The sequence below is a fragment of the Panthera pardus genome, unplaced genomic scaffold (assembly GCF_024362965.1).
Source record: "Panthera pardus isolate Hobbes unplaced genomic scaffold, ASM2436296v1 HiC_scaffold_1, whole genome shotgun sequence".
NCBI lineage: Eukaryota > Metazoa > Chordata > Mammalia > Carnivora > Felidae > Panthera > Panthera pardus.
The window spans coordinates 55,692,064-55,708,985 of record NW_026526654.1 but is presented as its reverse complement, the minus strand read 5'-3'; the positions used below and the strand labels follow the sequence as shown (position 1 = coordinate 55,708,985).

The following is a 16,922-nucleotide window of genomic DNA, read 5'->3' as shown; positions in this document are numbered from 1 at the left end:
CTAACCACACTGGGCCTGGACCAGGGTAATGAGTGGGGTTTTGGAACACTGGAAGGCTGATAAAATGCCTGTACGTTCTGACACGTAAGTTTCTTACTCTGGATTTTCGGAAACAGTGATGACATCAATTCACTCTTTCTGACTCAAGGATGTTATACACCATCAGCTTCCAGTCTCTGATTTTTACAATGTTAATAATACGTAACCAATAGATTTTAATTTCAACTGCAAAAATTCTAAAGATTTCTCTAACTGCTGCACAAGCAACCTGCAAGTTGTTTTTTTTTTTTTTTTTATCTTTTTTCTTCACAAATGCCAATGTTATCAATAAAGGTCAAACTTGCCACCTTTATGAGAAAGGAAGCAAAGTATTTTCAGCCCAGAGAGAGCTTTATATGTAATTTGATTAATCCAACTAGAGACCGTTGTACATACCCAGCTAATTTTAAACCTCTATCAGTGGCAGATTACCCCATATAACTTTAATTTCAGAAATAAGGAAGAGTACTCAAAAGGAGAATAGATAGTTATTCTACCCAACTCAAAAAAAAAAGCCAATTCTAAGTTTTTAAACTCAGCAAGTGTCCTGGCATCCCCCACAGCCTCTGTGTTAGTGTTGTCACCAAATACACTGATACTGTAACACAGACGGAGTTATTTGCAGGTTTGATTCTAGACCACCGCAATAAAGTGAACATCACAACAAAGTAAGTGAAATGAATTTTTTGGTTTCCCAGTGCATATAAAAGTTACATTCACACCGTTATATATACATACCGTAGTAAGTGTGGAATAACAGTGACTTTAAAAATGTGCAGACCTTAATCAAAGATTACATTAGCTTAAACATGCATCATCTGAGCTTTCAGTGAGTTGCAATCACAAACCACAGATCACCATAATATAATAATAATGAAAAAGTTGGAAATATTTTTGATAATTACCAAAATGTGACATGAAGACATGAAGTGAGCAAATGGTGTTGGAAAAATGGAGCCAGTAGGTGTGCTCTGTGCAGGGTTGCTGCAAACCTTCAGTTTGGAAAACAAAACAAAACAAAACGCAGTATCTGCCAAGTATGATAAAGTGAAGCGCAATACAAGGGATGCCTACAGTTATTGAAAGAGCCATTCTTCCTCAATTCTTAATAGCAGCTCAATTCTTTCATTCCTTCTCGCATCCCAAGGCCTATACACCAGTGCAGTGATCTGTGCAGGGATAGTCAAACTGGGGTATTCACAGTCCTGGTACTATGCTCCTCGGGGGGATAGGAGTTCCTACAGTTTTTTTAAGTATTCTTTTTTTTTTTTTAAATTGAGATAGAATTGACATAACATACCGTTTCAGGTATACAGTGTAACGTTTTGATATCTGCGTATACTGAAAAATGATCACTGCACTAAGTCCAGTTAACATCCATCACCATAAGTAGTTGCAATTTTTTTTCTTGTGATTAGAACTTTCAAGATCCATGCTCCTAGCTATTTGCAAATATGCAATACAGTATTATTAACTATAGTCACTATGCTGTGGTGGGGTTTATGGCTAAACTGTGTCCCAGCCTGTCCAACCTGCTTCATTGTGGGCCTTCTTATGTTTGCTGAATGAGTAGGAGTGAGTCAGCTGGTTTTTAGGTTTTCTTTTTTTTTTTTTTTTTTTTTCCAGAGGAAGTTATTCCATATGTAGTTGTGGATTTGGTGTGTTTGTGGGAAGGGGTAAGGTTAGGATCCTATTTTGCCATCTTGAACCAGAATTCCCCTATAATTCTGGAAGATCAATTTCCAGGGTCTCTAACTCAACTCATATCCTTTCCTAAAATGGATTCACCTGATCATGTGCCTGTGTTCACCGCTAGCCCCTTTCTCACTTTACCAACAGTGAGCTATGACCTGACTCCCCACCTGCAGTGTAAAAATTGTCAGGGTATGAAAACAAAAAAAAAGTAGACGTACCTGCTTTCATGACTACTCAAGACACTGCAAGTTAGGGCTCCAGTCACTCTTTCTCTTTTTTGTACTCCTGATAAGAATGAAGGTGGGCATTAAATATAAGAAGAATGGAGTCCCTGTTTAGATGTTCTAAATGCAGACACTATAAAATGGGGCTGATAGTAAAAATAAAAATGAAATAAAGTGGGAGTAATGATAATTTTTATTTAATGACTTCACTTTTTCTATCCCCTATTTTCAAAGCATTTATTATTCATGAGGTGGAATCTGTTGAGAGCAAGGCAAAAGGAGCATCTGTAGGAAATATTTGATACCAAAAATCGTCCCTTTTTTATGTATTTAAATGTAAGCACTTCTTTTCAGCTATTCTCAATGCTCATCCTTAAGATATGTTATTAGCAGGGGGAAAAAAAAGCAGCTTCCATCAGCCAAAAAAAAAAAAAAAAAAAAAAAAAGAAAGAAAGAAAAGAAAAAGGAAAAAGAAAGTAACTTCCATCAGCCAAAATAGTATGAGTTGGTATCACAGATCTTTTAAATGTAACTAGAGTGTTTTCTGAGATTTCTAATTTTTTAAGGTACATTAGATAAAACCCCCAGAAAAACTTCTAGATGGTTTCTTTTAGGATTTGATGTGTTTTATTATTAAATAAGGCAGCTAAATCTATTCTCTAGTTATATCTTGAAATATTCCAATCTTTATCTTATAAAAAGTTTAATATTTTTACCCCTTATTAATAAAATATAAAATTAATAGGTGCTAACTGATTTTCAGCAGTTAATATATTTTTCTCTTTTGTTTCATATGTAGGAGCTTTGATTGTATCAAACTATTTTAGTGTCAAACAAAATTATGGTATTATTTTTGTTTACACCTGAATATTATTGAAATATGCCTAAAAGCCAGATGCATATGCACATGCACACCTACTTACCTAAGAAATACGATGACTTTGATTATAATCTCTACTTTTTCAGTAACTCATCATTTTACCTAAACATTACACTACTTGTTATTAATTAAGTAATGGTAAACTACATATTGAATTATTTTATCTATATATGTTAGTACAAACAGGATGAATTAGATCTATTAGATTAAAAATATTTAAATATGGATACAACTGTTTTGCTCATCACTTTTATATAATGCAGTCAATAATTTATTTCTTCAGAGTTTCTATTATATAACTCAAAATCTACTTATTGGCACATTTATTTAGTTTAAAAATAAATGAGACCTATAATTCTAGAAAATGATGGAGTAGGCACACTTCTCTATATTCTTCCTATTAAGTACAACTAAAAACTCCAGACATTATGTAAAAAACAAGACTAAAAGGTGGAGAAAAGGCAAACTAGTGAAGGACCTTGGGACCTATGGAACAACAGAGCAATGAGTTCACTGGTTTTTCTGTTCACCCTCTTACCCTGGAGTGGGCACTAATGAAGTCAGAAACACCAACAGGTACAAGAAAAAAGTCTGCTCTTTCTAGCCAAGGATCAAGAAAGGGCTGCCTATCAAGAGAAAAAACTTCTAGACAATAAGTTCCCTATTCCAACTACCATGGGAAAAAACGAGGCCATATTCCCACTCCCACCAGCAAAACCGATGTAGAGAGCTTAGACTTCGATCTCATCAAGCCGTAACAACTCATGCTTTCCTGTGGCCAGGGTGGTGTCAGAAAATGCCAAGTATTGAACCAAGACTTTTACCTACACCCAGTGGTAAGGAGAGCTCCCTTTTCCATGGTGTCAATGAAGTCCACATGAGGGGCCTAAACGTCCACCCCTGCCCAATAGGGAGGCACCCTCTACCAGAGTCTTAATGGAACCCCCACCTGAGAACAACTGAGTGATGTCCTTTTTTCCCAACCAGTATGGTGTCAGAGGACATCTGCTAAAACAAAACATATAAAGAAAATCAAGAATCTCATCACACAATACTCAAAATGTCCAAGATATAATAAAAAATTACTAATCACACCAAGAACCAAAAAAATATTAAATGAGTTAAGATAACATACCCCGACACTGAGATAACACAGATGGTAAAATTATCTGATAGATTCCAAAGCAGCTCTGATAAAAATATTTGAACAATTATGAACGTGATTTAAACAAATGAAAAAAAATAGGCAGTCTCAGGAAAGAAATAGAAAATCTCAGCAAAAAAAAAAAAAAAAAAAAAAAAAAGATGTGAAAAAGAACCAAATGAAAATTTTAGAATTAAAAAATATAGCTGAAATAAAAATCCCAATGGATAGGAAAACAGCAGAATGGAGAGGGTAGAGAAAAGAATCGGTGAACCAGAAGATAGAGCAATAGAAATTACCCAACCTGAACAACAAACAGAAAAAAGACTGAAAAAAGAAATTAACAGAGCCTTGGAGATTTGTGCCTAAAACAAAAACAAAAGATCTAACATTCATGTTGATGTCTCAGAACAAGAGAAGAAAGAGAATAGTGCTGGAAAAGTATTCAAAAAATAATGGCTAAAATTTTACAAATCTGGAAAAACTTATAAATATACATACCCAAAAGGCTGTGCAAACCCTACATTGATTAAACATGTCAAGACACAACATAATCAAATTTCTGAACACTAAAGACAAAGAAAAAATTTGAAAGCATCAAGAAAGAAACACCTTGCCTATAAGGGAAATTTCTAAGATCTTTCATCAGAAAACATGAAGACTAGAAAGAAATAGTAAAATATTTTTCAGGGCTAAAAGAAAAGAATTTTCAACCCAGAATCATATCATATCCAACAAAGCTATCTTTCAGGAATGAAATGAAATTAAGGGGCTCCTGGGTGACTCAGTCAGTCAAGCATCCAAGTCTTCATTTTGGCTTGGGTCATGATCCCAGGATCGTGGCATTCAGCTCCCCGTGGGGCTCCACACAGAGCATAGAACCTACTTGAGATTCTCTGTCTCTCTGTCCCTCTCCCCCATTCATACTCTCTGAAAGAAAGAAAGAAAGAAAGAAAGAAAGAAAGAAAGAAAGAAAGAAAGAAAGAAAGAAAGAAAAAAGAAAGAAAATGAAGACATTCTGTAAAGGAGGAAGAGTAAGAGAATTTGTCACCAGTAAACCTACCCTAGAAGAATAGCTAAAGGAACTTCCTGAAACAGAATGGAAATGCTAAAAGGAGAAATTTTGGAACATTATTAAAGAAGAAAGAACAATGTGAAGAATAAAAATATGAGTAAATACAATAGACTCCCCTGCTCTGAGTTTTCTAAATTGTGTTTAATGGTTGAAGCAAAAATTATAATATTCTCTGAAGTAGTTGTCAACATACATAGAGGAAACATGTAAGACAGTTATATTACAAGTGAGAAAGGGTAAAGAGGCTTAAATGAGAAATACAGTTTGTATAATTCACTCAAACTGATCAAATATCAATCACAGGAAATTGTGATAACTTATATATGTATAATGTAATACCTAGGGTAACCAACAAAAAAAAATTAAAATGAAATTCTAAAATACATTAAGAAGCCCACAGGGAGACAGGAGAAAAATAAGAAAAAAAACCAAACAGACGGATCAAACAAAAACAAAAAATAACAGACTTAAGCCAGAAATGTTAAGGATGGCAGTGGGGAAAAGGGTAGCATGTGGAAGATCTTTGTGGTGATAGAACAGTTTTGTATCTTGATTGCAGTCATGGTTACATAAATATATACATGTAATCAATGACTTGGAACTACACACACATTGTACCAACTCAGGTTCCTGGTTTTGATGTGTAAGATGCAACCATTGGGGGAAACTGGGTGAAGAGTACATGAGATCTCTTTCTACTGGTTTTTGCAATTTGCCGTGAATCTATTATTATCTCAAAATAAGCTTTAGATTGAGAAAATCAGACATCTCCTGAGATTAAATAAGTCTGATTTGGTTGATTGGTTTGACAATGTGCTGTTGCTTTCTTAATAACCCTATGTTGTTCATTAATGAGCTAAATTTTCTACTCTAAGCTTTAGAGTAGAAAAACTATTTAAGCCACAAGATAATAGTATTTTATCAAATGTGTAATATCAGAAAGGTGTAAATAGTGTAAATAGGATTTCTTTTTCCTATCCTTGCTGAGTATATAATGGATTTGGGTAAACAGAGTACCAATAAATTTTAAAATAATAGGTACAATTGTCATTTGCTAAGTCTGATAGAGTCTTTTTGGTATACTCTCCTTTCCCCAAATTGGAAACTCAAGTTCAGGAAGACAAGGGAAAATTATAAGTTTCCAAATTTAAAGAGGAGCTTAATGATATACAGTAAAACCTTGGTTTCTGAGCATAATTCATTCTGGAAACATGCTTATATATCATATATATATCATATATTTATATATATATGTATATATAAAGCACTTATATCTCAAAGAAAATTTCCCCATAAGAAATAATGGAAACTCAGATGACTCATTCCACAACCCTAAAATATTCATATAAAAATGATTACAACACTGTAATATAATACAAAATAATAAAAATGCAAAATTATATATATACACATATGCAAACATACACACACACACACACACACACACACACACACACACACACAAATTGCCTTTACCTTTGAAAACCTTCGCGGATGGTGTGAGGGAGACAAGACAGAGGAGTGTTATTGTGTAGGACGAATTCCACTATCACTAACAGAATCACTGCTATCTATTGGCTCAATGGAATCTTTTTCTTTTCATGCAACTTTAACAATGAACCTATCCAATGACACTTGCTTTTGCCTCCTTTTGAGTATTTTGCAGAAATGTGACATTGGATTGACAATCATCCACAATCCCACAGCAAGATAGATAGAGAGAGAGAGAGAGAGGAATCAATGGCTCAGTTTTGATCACGTGATGTTCGGTGTCACATACTACTCGTATTGCAAGACATCACTCATCTATCAGGTTAAAATTTATTATAAATGCTTGCTCATATTGTGGAACACTTGCAGAACAAGATACTCACAATCCAAGGTTTTACTGTATATTTAAACTGGATGATAGTACATATTAAATCATTATGATATTTGAATCTCATTGGATACATTTAAAATAGTGAAGTACCAGCTTTCATATTTAAATTATTGTAAATAATTGTAATCCTTTGCAATTATTTAAACTTGTGATAAAAAATCTTTGAGGTCAATTTAAAATGTGTGGGAGCAAAAAATGCTTAAAGACCATATATGTAAATAAGCCCAGTATCTTTCAGAATTGCCCTTCTTCCCCACTGATCATAGACCACTCTGGATGCTAATCATCTATCACTACCACATGACTGCATAGCCATTCACACTGGATTTCTAAGATTCAACTCCTCTCCTATATGTACTTCTGTCATAGTGGCTTCTAGACCCTTCCTAGAGCCTGTCTTAGAGTCAGGTATTCTGGAAGTGGAGAAAAAAAGACTTTCATTGTCATCTAAACAAAGAGTGAATGGAAGGTGTTAGTCAGGGAGGCTTTGTGCCTAGAGCACATTTAACCAGGACTAGCTTTGACCCATTTTGTCTTTTTAATGTTGACTGTCGGCTCTTGATCTCCTTTACAAATTTTAAGAAATAGTTATAAAAAGTCTTTCATACACCAGACATGGTACTTCATGCAGGAAGATTTTACACATACACACACGGGGGAGAGGGGCAGAAGGAGAGAGAGGGAGAGAATCTTAAGCAGGCTCCACACTCAGCATTGAGCCCAATTTGGGGCTCAGTCCCACAACCCTGATGTCATGACCTGAACTGAAATCAAGAGTCGAAGCTCAATTGACTGAGCCACCCAGGTGTCCCATTATCACTTGGCTTTTAAGAAGCTGACAGCTAATAGATTTCAGTAGTACAAATAGATGAAATACTGAAGGAAAGGTGCAGTAATAGAATATATAGAAACACTATATTTTACAAAATCTAAGATACCATAGATTATAAAATGTACCATTATTCTATGTATCATTAAGGAAAATTACTGCCACTCAAATTATGACACGATGCTTTCTTATCACTTAGAATATTTACTTACTGAAAGAACTTTTTAAATGTGTTTAGATGTAGAGCTTTATTATAGTATATATACATTAAAAGGAAAATATAAAATAAGGTGTTCCTCAACCTTCTTCCAATTCAGTTTATCTTTTTTTTAATTTGTTTAATGTTTGTTTATTTTTGAGAGAGAGAGACAAAATGTGAGCAGGGGAGGATCAGAGAGAGAGGGAGACACAGAATCCAAAGCAGGCTCCAGGTTCCAAGCTACCAGCACAGAGCTGGACGTGGAGCTCAAACCCTCGAACCATGAGATCATGATCTGAGCCAGAGTTGGACGTGTAGCCAACTGAGCCACCCTGGTGCCCCCTGAGCTCATCTGTTTAATATCACCTTTTGGATCAGAATATTTAATATATGTGTCCTTCAACACAATATTGGATTTTCTTTCTTACTTTCTGTAAGTATCTGTAAGTTTTGATGATGACCCTTTCTACACCTTACAGAAGTTGTCAACAAAAGATTTCAAACAATTAAGACTTGTGATCCTTCTTTGAAAGCCTTCCTTAAATAGTCTGTTGACAATGAGGGTTTGCAATTGCTCAGTCATAAGTCCATAAACCATAACTAACTCTGAGTATGTGCATGAAAAAACAAGCATGCTATGACTGCTGCCTGACCATCAGTGATCATAAAATACTAACAATGATAAAGGCATCCTGATTTGGGAAATGATAAAACCTAGGGGCAAATAGTACGTTTTAGATTTGATTTGATACAATAGTATGAAGAAATGATTAATTTTCCCTAGGATAGTCTCGGATGACTCTCAAACAAGATCATACCTAAAAACGTTTTCTTATTGTTTTATTGTGGGATAGGTCTCCATCAAGCAAATAAAAGGAAGGGGAGGAGAAAAATGGAGACAGGAAGCAACAGGATACACTGGTGTATAAATTAGTTAGTGAGCTTAAAATTAGCCTGGAAGTTACAAGGACCCTAGATCTCAAAATAAGATGCTTAAGTTCTCAGGAAAGATGGCTGAGTAAGAGGATCTTAAGTTCATCTATTCCATGGACACACCTAGAGAACAGCCACATCAAAGTAATTAACCTAAAAAATGACAAAGACTGACAGAACAGACTTTCCAACGTTAATCATAAAGAGGAAGCCACATTGAAAAGGATAGGAAGGGCTGAGACAGGATATGGAACTAAACTCCTGATGAGACTAACCACAAAGGAAAGGAACAGACCCCATGCCAGCCACCCCAGACACAGGACCTGCACTGGGAATATGAGTCCCCATAGCATTTGGCTTTGAAAACTAGAGGATCATAACTATGCAAGTTTTTGCATTCAGCAGGGCCTAACTCTGGGTACTTTAAAAACTAGTGCACTTAGCTCTGGGAGAACTAGAGGATGATAGGAAACTGAATCCTTGCTCTTAAAGAGACAATACAACAAAAAGCTCTGCTGAGATACAGCATAGCAACAGTTTGAAAACTGCCTGGCATGTGAACGAGATTCATAATCTCAAAACATGTGCTGGAGGGGCAGAGATCTTTAGGAGAATTCTTCAAGAACAAAAGAGCTGGCAGGTGCCACATCCTTACCACCACTACCACCCTCAATAGCCAGAGAGTTGCAAGAACACTCTCCAACTACCTTCATAACACTGCATACCCATCTCCCACATTCTTCTGCAGACCTGCCCATCCAACCCACCCGACTCAATAGGCATCATTCCAAAGCTGCTTCTGTCCTGACATATCCTGCAAGCAGCTCCAGCAAAGACCAGTGCCACTCCAGAGTGACTCCTGCCTTAGAGAGGAAGATAACCACACACACCAGTTTGGCTATAGTCCCAGCAGATAGATGAGGCAGACATATGATCTGACTGCTGGCCCACCCCCAAACAGTGGCAGCACAGGGAGAAAAACCTGTAATTTGGGGTCACTGCAGCCCTAAAAGATGGATTAGGGACTGGCATCTGGTCTGAATGCTGGTCCTGCCCACCAGCAAAATCCTCTCAGGAGACAAGGCAGGGAGATCACCCTGCTGATTGTTGCTGCTGAAGGCAGGCATCTATCTGACTGCTGATACCACCCAAATATAAGCCCATGGCAGTTCCAGACTTACCCATTAACAGCACAGGAACCAAATCCTGCCAGCAACTGGAAAAGTGAGCCATTACAGCTGGAATAAAGGCAAACATAGCTCAGCTACAACAGTAAGGTTCATGCAAGCCACATAGAGATACTTCTAAAGCACCTGCTTATGGTCAACAGGACACATTGTCATGCTACAGGCCATTACAACATTCTTCTGTACGAGGCCACTGCTTTCAAGATCAGGAGATGTAGCTGAATTTCCTAACACATTAAAAAAAAAGGATAGACAAAAATGAGGAGACAGAGGAATGTGTCCCAAATGAAAGAACAGGACAAAGTCATGGCAAAAGAGCTAAATGAAATATAGATATGCAGTATGCCTGATACATAATTCAAAGTAATGGTCACAAAAATTCTCACTGGACTTGAGAAAAGAGTGGAGGATATCAGTGAGACCTTCAACAAAGATATATATATATATATATATATATATATATATATATATATATATATATATATATGCAGAGATGAAGAACTCAATAACTTAAAGAGAAACTGCACTGGAAGAAATCAACAGCATATTGGAGGAGACAGAAGAACAAATCAGTGACCTGGAAGGCAGTATAATGACAAGCAACCAAACTGAACAGAAAAAAATAAATGAAATTTTAAAAAAGAATAAAAGATGAGAATAGATTAATGGGACTCAGCAACATCATCAAGCATAATAACATTCACAGTATTGGGATCTCAGAAGGAAAACAAAGAGAAAAGGGAGCAGAAAATTTATTTGAAGAAATAATAGCAGAAAAGTTTTCTAATTTGGGGAAGGAAATAGACATCCAGATCCAGGAGGCACAGAGAGCCCCCCAACAAAATCAACTCAGGGATTGGTCCACACCACACACATAATAATTAAAATGTCCCCCCCAAAAAAAGTAGTGGTAAAGATAATTTTAGAAGGAGCGAGAAAATACAAAACAGTTACATACAAAGGAAACCCCATAAGGCTCTCCACTAATTTTTCAGCAGAAACTTCACAGTCCACAAGGGAGTGGCAGGATATATTCAAAGTGCTGAAAGCAAACACTTTCCAGGAAAATTATCCTTTGAAATAGGAGAGATGAAGAGTTTCCCAGACAGACACAAGTTAAAGGAGTTCATCACCACTAAACCAGTCTTCCAAGAAATGTTTAAGGGAATTCTTTAAGTGGAAAAAAAGAGGCTATAATCAGGAATAAGAAAATTATAAAAGGAAAAAAACTTCACAGAGAAGTACAAACATAATAAATGTAGTAGATTAATCCTTATAACACCAGTACAGAAGTTAAAGCAGTAAAATCAATTCTATCTATAAAAAATCAGGCAAGGGGTACCTGTCAGGTCATGATCTCATGGTTTGTGGGTTCAAGCCCTGCACTGGGCTCCCTGATGTCAGCACAGACTCCACTTTGGATCCTCTGTCCCCCTCTCTCTCTGCACCTCTCCTTCTTGCACTCTACCTCTCAAAAATAAATAAACATCACAAAAAATCATCTAAGGCATTCACAAAAGGATGTAAAGTATGACATCATATACATAAAAATTGGAGGGGAATAAAAATTTAGTGCTTTTAGAATGAGTTCAAACTTAAGCAACCATCAACTTAATATAGACTTCTCTATGTGTGAGATGTTATATCTGAAACTAATGGTAACCACAAATCAAAAACCTATAGCTGATATGGAAAAAATAAAGAGAACAGAATCTAAGCATAACACTAAAGAAAGCCTTCAAACCACAAGGGAAAAGAACAAGAAAAGAACAGAAAAGAACAAAAAGAACCATATAATAAGTAACAAATTAGCCATAACAAATACCTATCAATAATTAATCTGAATGTAAATAGACTAAATGCTCCACTCAAAAGTCATAGAGGGACTGAATGAATAAAAAATAAGACCTATCTATATGCTGCCTAAAAGAGACTCACTTCAGACCCAAAGACCCATGCAGGTTGAAAATGAAGAGATGGAAAAACATTTACAGTGCAAATGGAAGCAAAAAGAAAGCTGAGGTAGCAATGCTTATAATGAACAAAATAGACTTTAAAATGAAGACTGTATGTAACAAGAGACAAGAGTACTACATAATAAAAAAACCAATCCTACAAGAGAATATAACAATTGTAAATATGCACCCAGCATGGAAGCTCATAAAGGAAGTAATTGAAAGTAATATAATAATAGTAGGGAAATTTAAACACACCACTTACATCAATGAATACACTGTCCAGACAGAAAATCAACAAGGAAACAGCAGCTTTGCATGACACATTGGACCAGTAGGACCTAACACATATATGAAAAACGTTCCATCTAAAAATAGAAGAATTTACATTCTTTTTAAGTGCACATGGAACATTCTCCTGAATAGATCATATGTTAGGCCACAAAACAAAATGCAATAAATTCAAAACGATTGAAATCATATCAAACATCTTTTAAGACCACAAGAGTATGAAACTAGAAATGAATCACAAGAAAATTCTGGAAAGAACACAAATACATGGAGACTAAACAACATGCTACTAAACATTGAATGGGTCAACCAAGAAATCAAAAGGAAATAAAAAATACATGGAGACAAATGAAAATAAAAACACAATGGTCCAAAATCTTTGGGATGCAGCAAAAACAGTTCTAAGAGGAAAGGCAATAGTGATATAGGTCTACATCAAGAAGCAAGAAAAATCTTAAATAAACAACCTAACTTTACACCTAAAGGAACTAGAAAAAGAAAAACAAAGCCAAAGCTAGTAAAATAAAGGAATTAATAAAGATTAAAGCAGAAATTAATGAAAGAGACTTAAAATACAATAGAAAAAAATCAATCTAATCAGGAACTGATTCTTTGAAAATATGAACAAGACTAATGAACTGTTAGACTCATAAAAAAAGGAGAGAGAGACTCAAGTAAATAAAATCAGAAATGAAGGAGAAATAACACCTGACACCACAGAAATAAAAAAGGATTATAAGAGAATATTATGAAAAATTATATGCTAACAAATTGGACAACCTAGATAAATAATAATAAATTCCTATAAACAGGCTGATTACTAACAATGAAATGTAATCAGTAATCAAAATTGTCCCAAAAAAACAATTTTTTGGGACAAAAATTATTTGTCCCAAACCACTTCAAAGGTGAATTCTACCAAACAATTAAAGAGGAGTTAATACTTATTTGTCTCAAACTATTCAAAAAAAGGAAAAGAAAGCTTCCAAATTCATTCTACAAGGCCATAATTGCCATGATACCAAAACTAGATAAAGACACTACAAAAAAACTATAGGCCAATATTCATGGTAAACATAGACACAAAAATCCTCAACAAAATATTAGCAAACTGAATCCAAGAATACATTGAAAAAGTTATTCACCGTGATAAAGTAGGATTTATTCTAGGAATGCTAGGGTGGTTCAATATATGCAAATCAATTAATGTGTTACATCACATCAATAAGAGAAACAATAAAAACCATACGATCATCTCAATGATAAATGCATAAAAAGCATTGACAGTGTACAACATTCATTTATAATTAAAAACTATCAACAAAGTATGCTTAGAAGAAACATACCTCAACATAATAAAGGCTATATATGGAAAAACCCACAGCTAACATCATCTTCAAAGGCAAACAACTGAAAGTTTTTCCTTTAAGATCAGGAACAAAGCAAGGATGCCACACTCTTGCCACTTTTCTTCAACATAGTACCGAAAGTCCTAGCCATAGCAATTAGATAAGAAAAAGAAATAAAATCCATCTTGATTGATAAGAAGTAAAATTGTCACGATTTGCAGATGGCATATACTATACACAGAAAACTCTAAAAGCTCCACCAAAATAATACTAGAACTAATAAATGAATTCAGTAAAGTTGCAGGATACAAAATTAATATACAAAAATATCCTGTGTTTCTATACACTAATAACAAAATAGTGAGAGGGAAATTAAGAAAACAATCTCATTTACAATTGCACCACAATGAATAAAATACCTAGAGATAAACTTAACTAAGGGGGTGAAAAATCTGTACTCTGAAAACTGTAAAATACTGATGAGAGAAATTGAAGATGACACAAATGGAAAGATATTTCATGCTCATGGATTGGAACAGTTAATATCGTTAAAATGTTCATACTACTTAAAGCAATTTACAGATTTAATGCAACCTCTATTAAAATACCAACAATATTTTTCACAGAAATAGTACAAAAAGTCCTAAAATTTGTATGGAACCACAAAAGACCCCAAATAGCCAAAGCAATCTTGAGAAAGAAGAACAGAGCAATCCCAGATTGCTAATATGCTAAGGGACTAATATGCAAAATGTATAAAGAATTTCTGTGACTCAACACACATTAAAAACAAAACAAAACCAAAAAAAAAAAACCCTGATAATATTATTTAAAAATGAGAAGACCTGAGGCGCCTGGATGGCTCAGTCAGTTGGGCGTTCGAGTTCGGCTCAGGTCATGATCTCGCAGTCCGTGAGTTCAAGCTCCGCGTTGGGCTCTGTGCTGACAGCTCAGAGCCTGGAGCCTGTTTTCATATTCTGTGTCTCCCTCTCTCTCTGACCCTCCCCCGTTCATGCTCTGTCTCTCTCTGTCTCAAAAATAAATTAATGTTAAAAAAAAAGAGAAGACCTGATAGATATTTTTCCAAAGAATATAAATGGCCAATAAGTACATGAAAAACATGCTCAACATCACTAATCATCAGGGAAATGCAAATTAAAACCACAGTGAAATATCATCTCAAACAAGTAAGAGTGACTAGTATTAAAAAAAAAACAAACAAGAAATAACACATGTTGGTGAAGATGTGGAGAAAAGGGAACCCTTGTGCATTTTTAGTAGGAATGTACCCTGGTGCAGCCACTGTGGAAAATAGTATAGAGGTTCCTCAAAAAATTAAAGATAGATTTACCACATGGTCCAATATTCAACTACTGGGTATTTACCCAAAGAAAAAGAAAATACTAACTTGATATATGCATTCATATGTTTATTACAGAATTATTTATAGTAGCCAAGATATGGAAGCAATCCAAGTGTCCATTAGTAGATGACTGGATAAAGAATTAGTAGATGACTGGATATCTGCACGTGCACACATATGCATTCAGTGGAAGATTACTCAGCCATAAAAAAGAATGACATCTTGCCATTTGCAAAAACATGGATGGACCTAGAGGGCATAGTGCTAAGTGAAATAAGTCAGACAGAGAAAGACAGATACCGCATGATTTCACTCATATATGAAGTTAAGAAAGAAAACAAATGAACAAAGAAAAAGACAAACAAAAAAAAACCCAGACACTGAAGTACAGAGAGCAAAATGGTGGTTGCCAGAGGGGAGGTGAGTGGAGGGATAGGTGAACAAGAAAAAAGGGAATAAGAGTACATTTATTTTTATAATACTGATAAATATATAGAATTGTCAAATTATTACATTTGTACCTGAAACTAATGTAACATTCTATGCTAATTACACTTGAATTAAAAAAAAAAAAAGCTTAGACTTTGTGGAGCACACTCCTATGAGTAATTAAAATTTTAAAGCACTGTTAGGTTGATTAAAAAGAAAACACTCCAGTGTCTGGGGCAGTTGCATGGAAGGGAGGCCGAGATGGCAGATGAGATTATAAAGGCTCAAGCCACTAGACCTGCTAGCAACACAGTCCTCAGGAAGATCATTTGCAAGGAAATCCCAGCCAAAATAATTTCTGAGGATGACCAGTGTCTTGCTTTCCATGACATTTCCCTTCAAACACCAACACATTTTTCTGGTGATACCCAAGAAAGATATATTTCAGATTTCTGTAACAGGAGATGCTGAAAATTTTCTTGGACATTTAATGATTGTTGGCAAGAAATGTGGTTGATCTGAGCCTAAAGAAGGGTTATCAAATGGTGGTGAAGGAAGGTCCAGATGGGGGACAGTCTGTCTATCGCGTTCATCTCCATGTTCTTGGAAGTCAGCAGATGAATTGGCCTCCTGGTAAAGCATGTTTTAGGGATTATTTTGCCTTCTCTAGGTAATGATCAATATTTTCAAGTTCTGATATGTTAAACAGTATACTTATTTTTGCCTGTTTATGAAGAGATTGAGGACATACTTTTAAAAACCCATAATTAATAAAAGACAATGTTGCATGGTTAAAACAAAACAAAACAGAAGACTATCCAGTTGCCCAATACAGGAGAAGTTTAAGGGATGTATTGCTAGAGAGTACAGAAAACAGGAAAGAAAGCTTCTGGCAGCAATAAACCAAAGACGATAGAGTGGATGCTAAGACAGCTGCAAAACCCCTAGCAGTCCTATACAAAACCAAAACAGCATCTACGTCATCTACATCCATGATGCCATGAAGCCCAATCGCTATTGCAGTTCTGAGTATATGGAGGTTGTAGAGAAAATCTGGTGCTTGAGTGGATTTCCAGTGGTGGTCCTTTGCCTCTGACCTTTCACATCTTAACTAGGTCTATCAAGCAAGAGAAAAATACTGCTGAAGCACACTCCCCCAATTCAACCCAAGAAGTATTGAGGCTTTGCAACAACAATGATGACAGACAAAAAAAAAAAAAAAAGATTTATATGTATTCTCTAGTGGAGGGCTAGCAATAGGAACTCAATAAAGCTTTTATTCTTCAGAAAATACAGTAGGGACTCAATAAACATTTTCTGACAGGAAAAGAGAGGATGGAGGAGGAGAATGGATGGGAGGAGGATGGGAGGAAAGAAACAAGGGAAGAAGGAAAGAAGAAAGAGAAAGAAAGAGAACTTTAAAAAGATCACTTAAATAGGAAATGCTT

At 35.4% G+C, this 16,922-nt stretch overlaps 1 pseudogene; it reads left to right on the top strand.

Moving 5' to 3' along the window:
- Nucleotides 1-15,735: 15,735 nt before the first annotated feature.
- Nucleotides 15,736-16,148, top strand: LOC109247188 (adenosine 5'-monophosphoramidase HINT1-like; annotated as a pseudogene).
- Nucleotides 16,149-16,922: the final 774 nt, after the last annotated feature.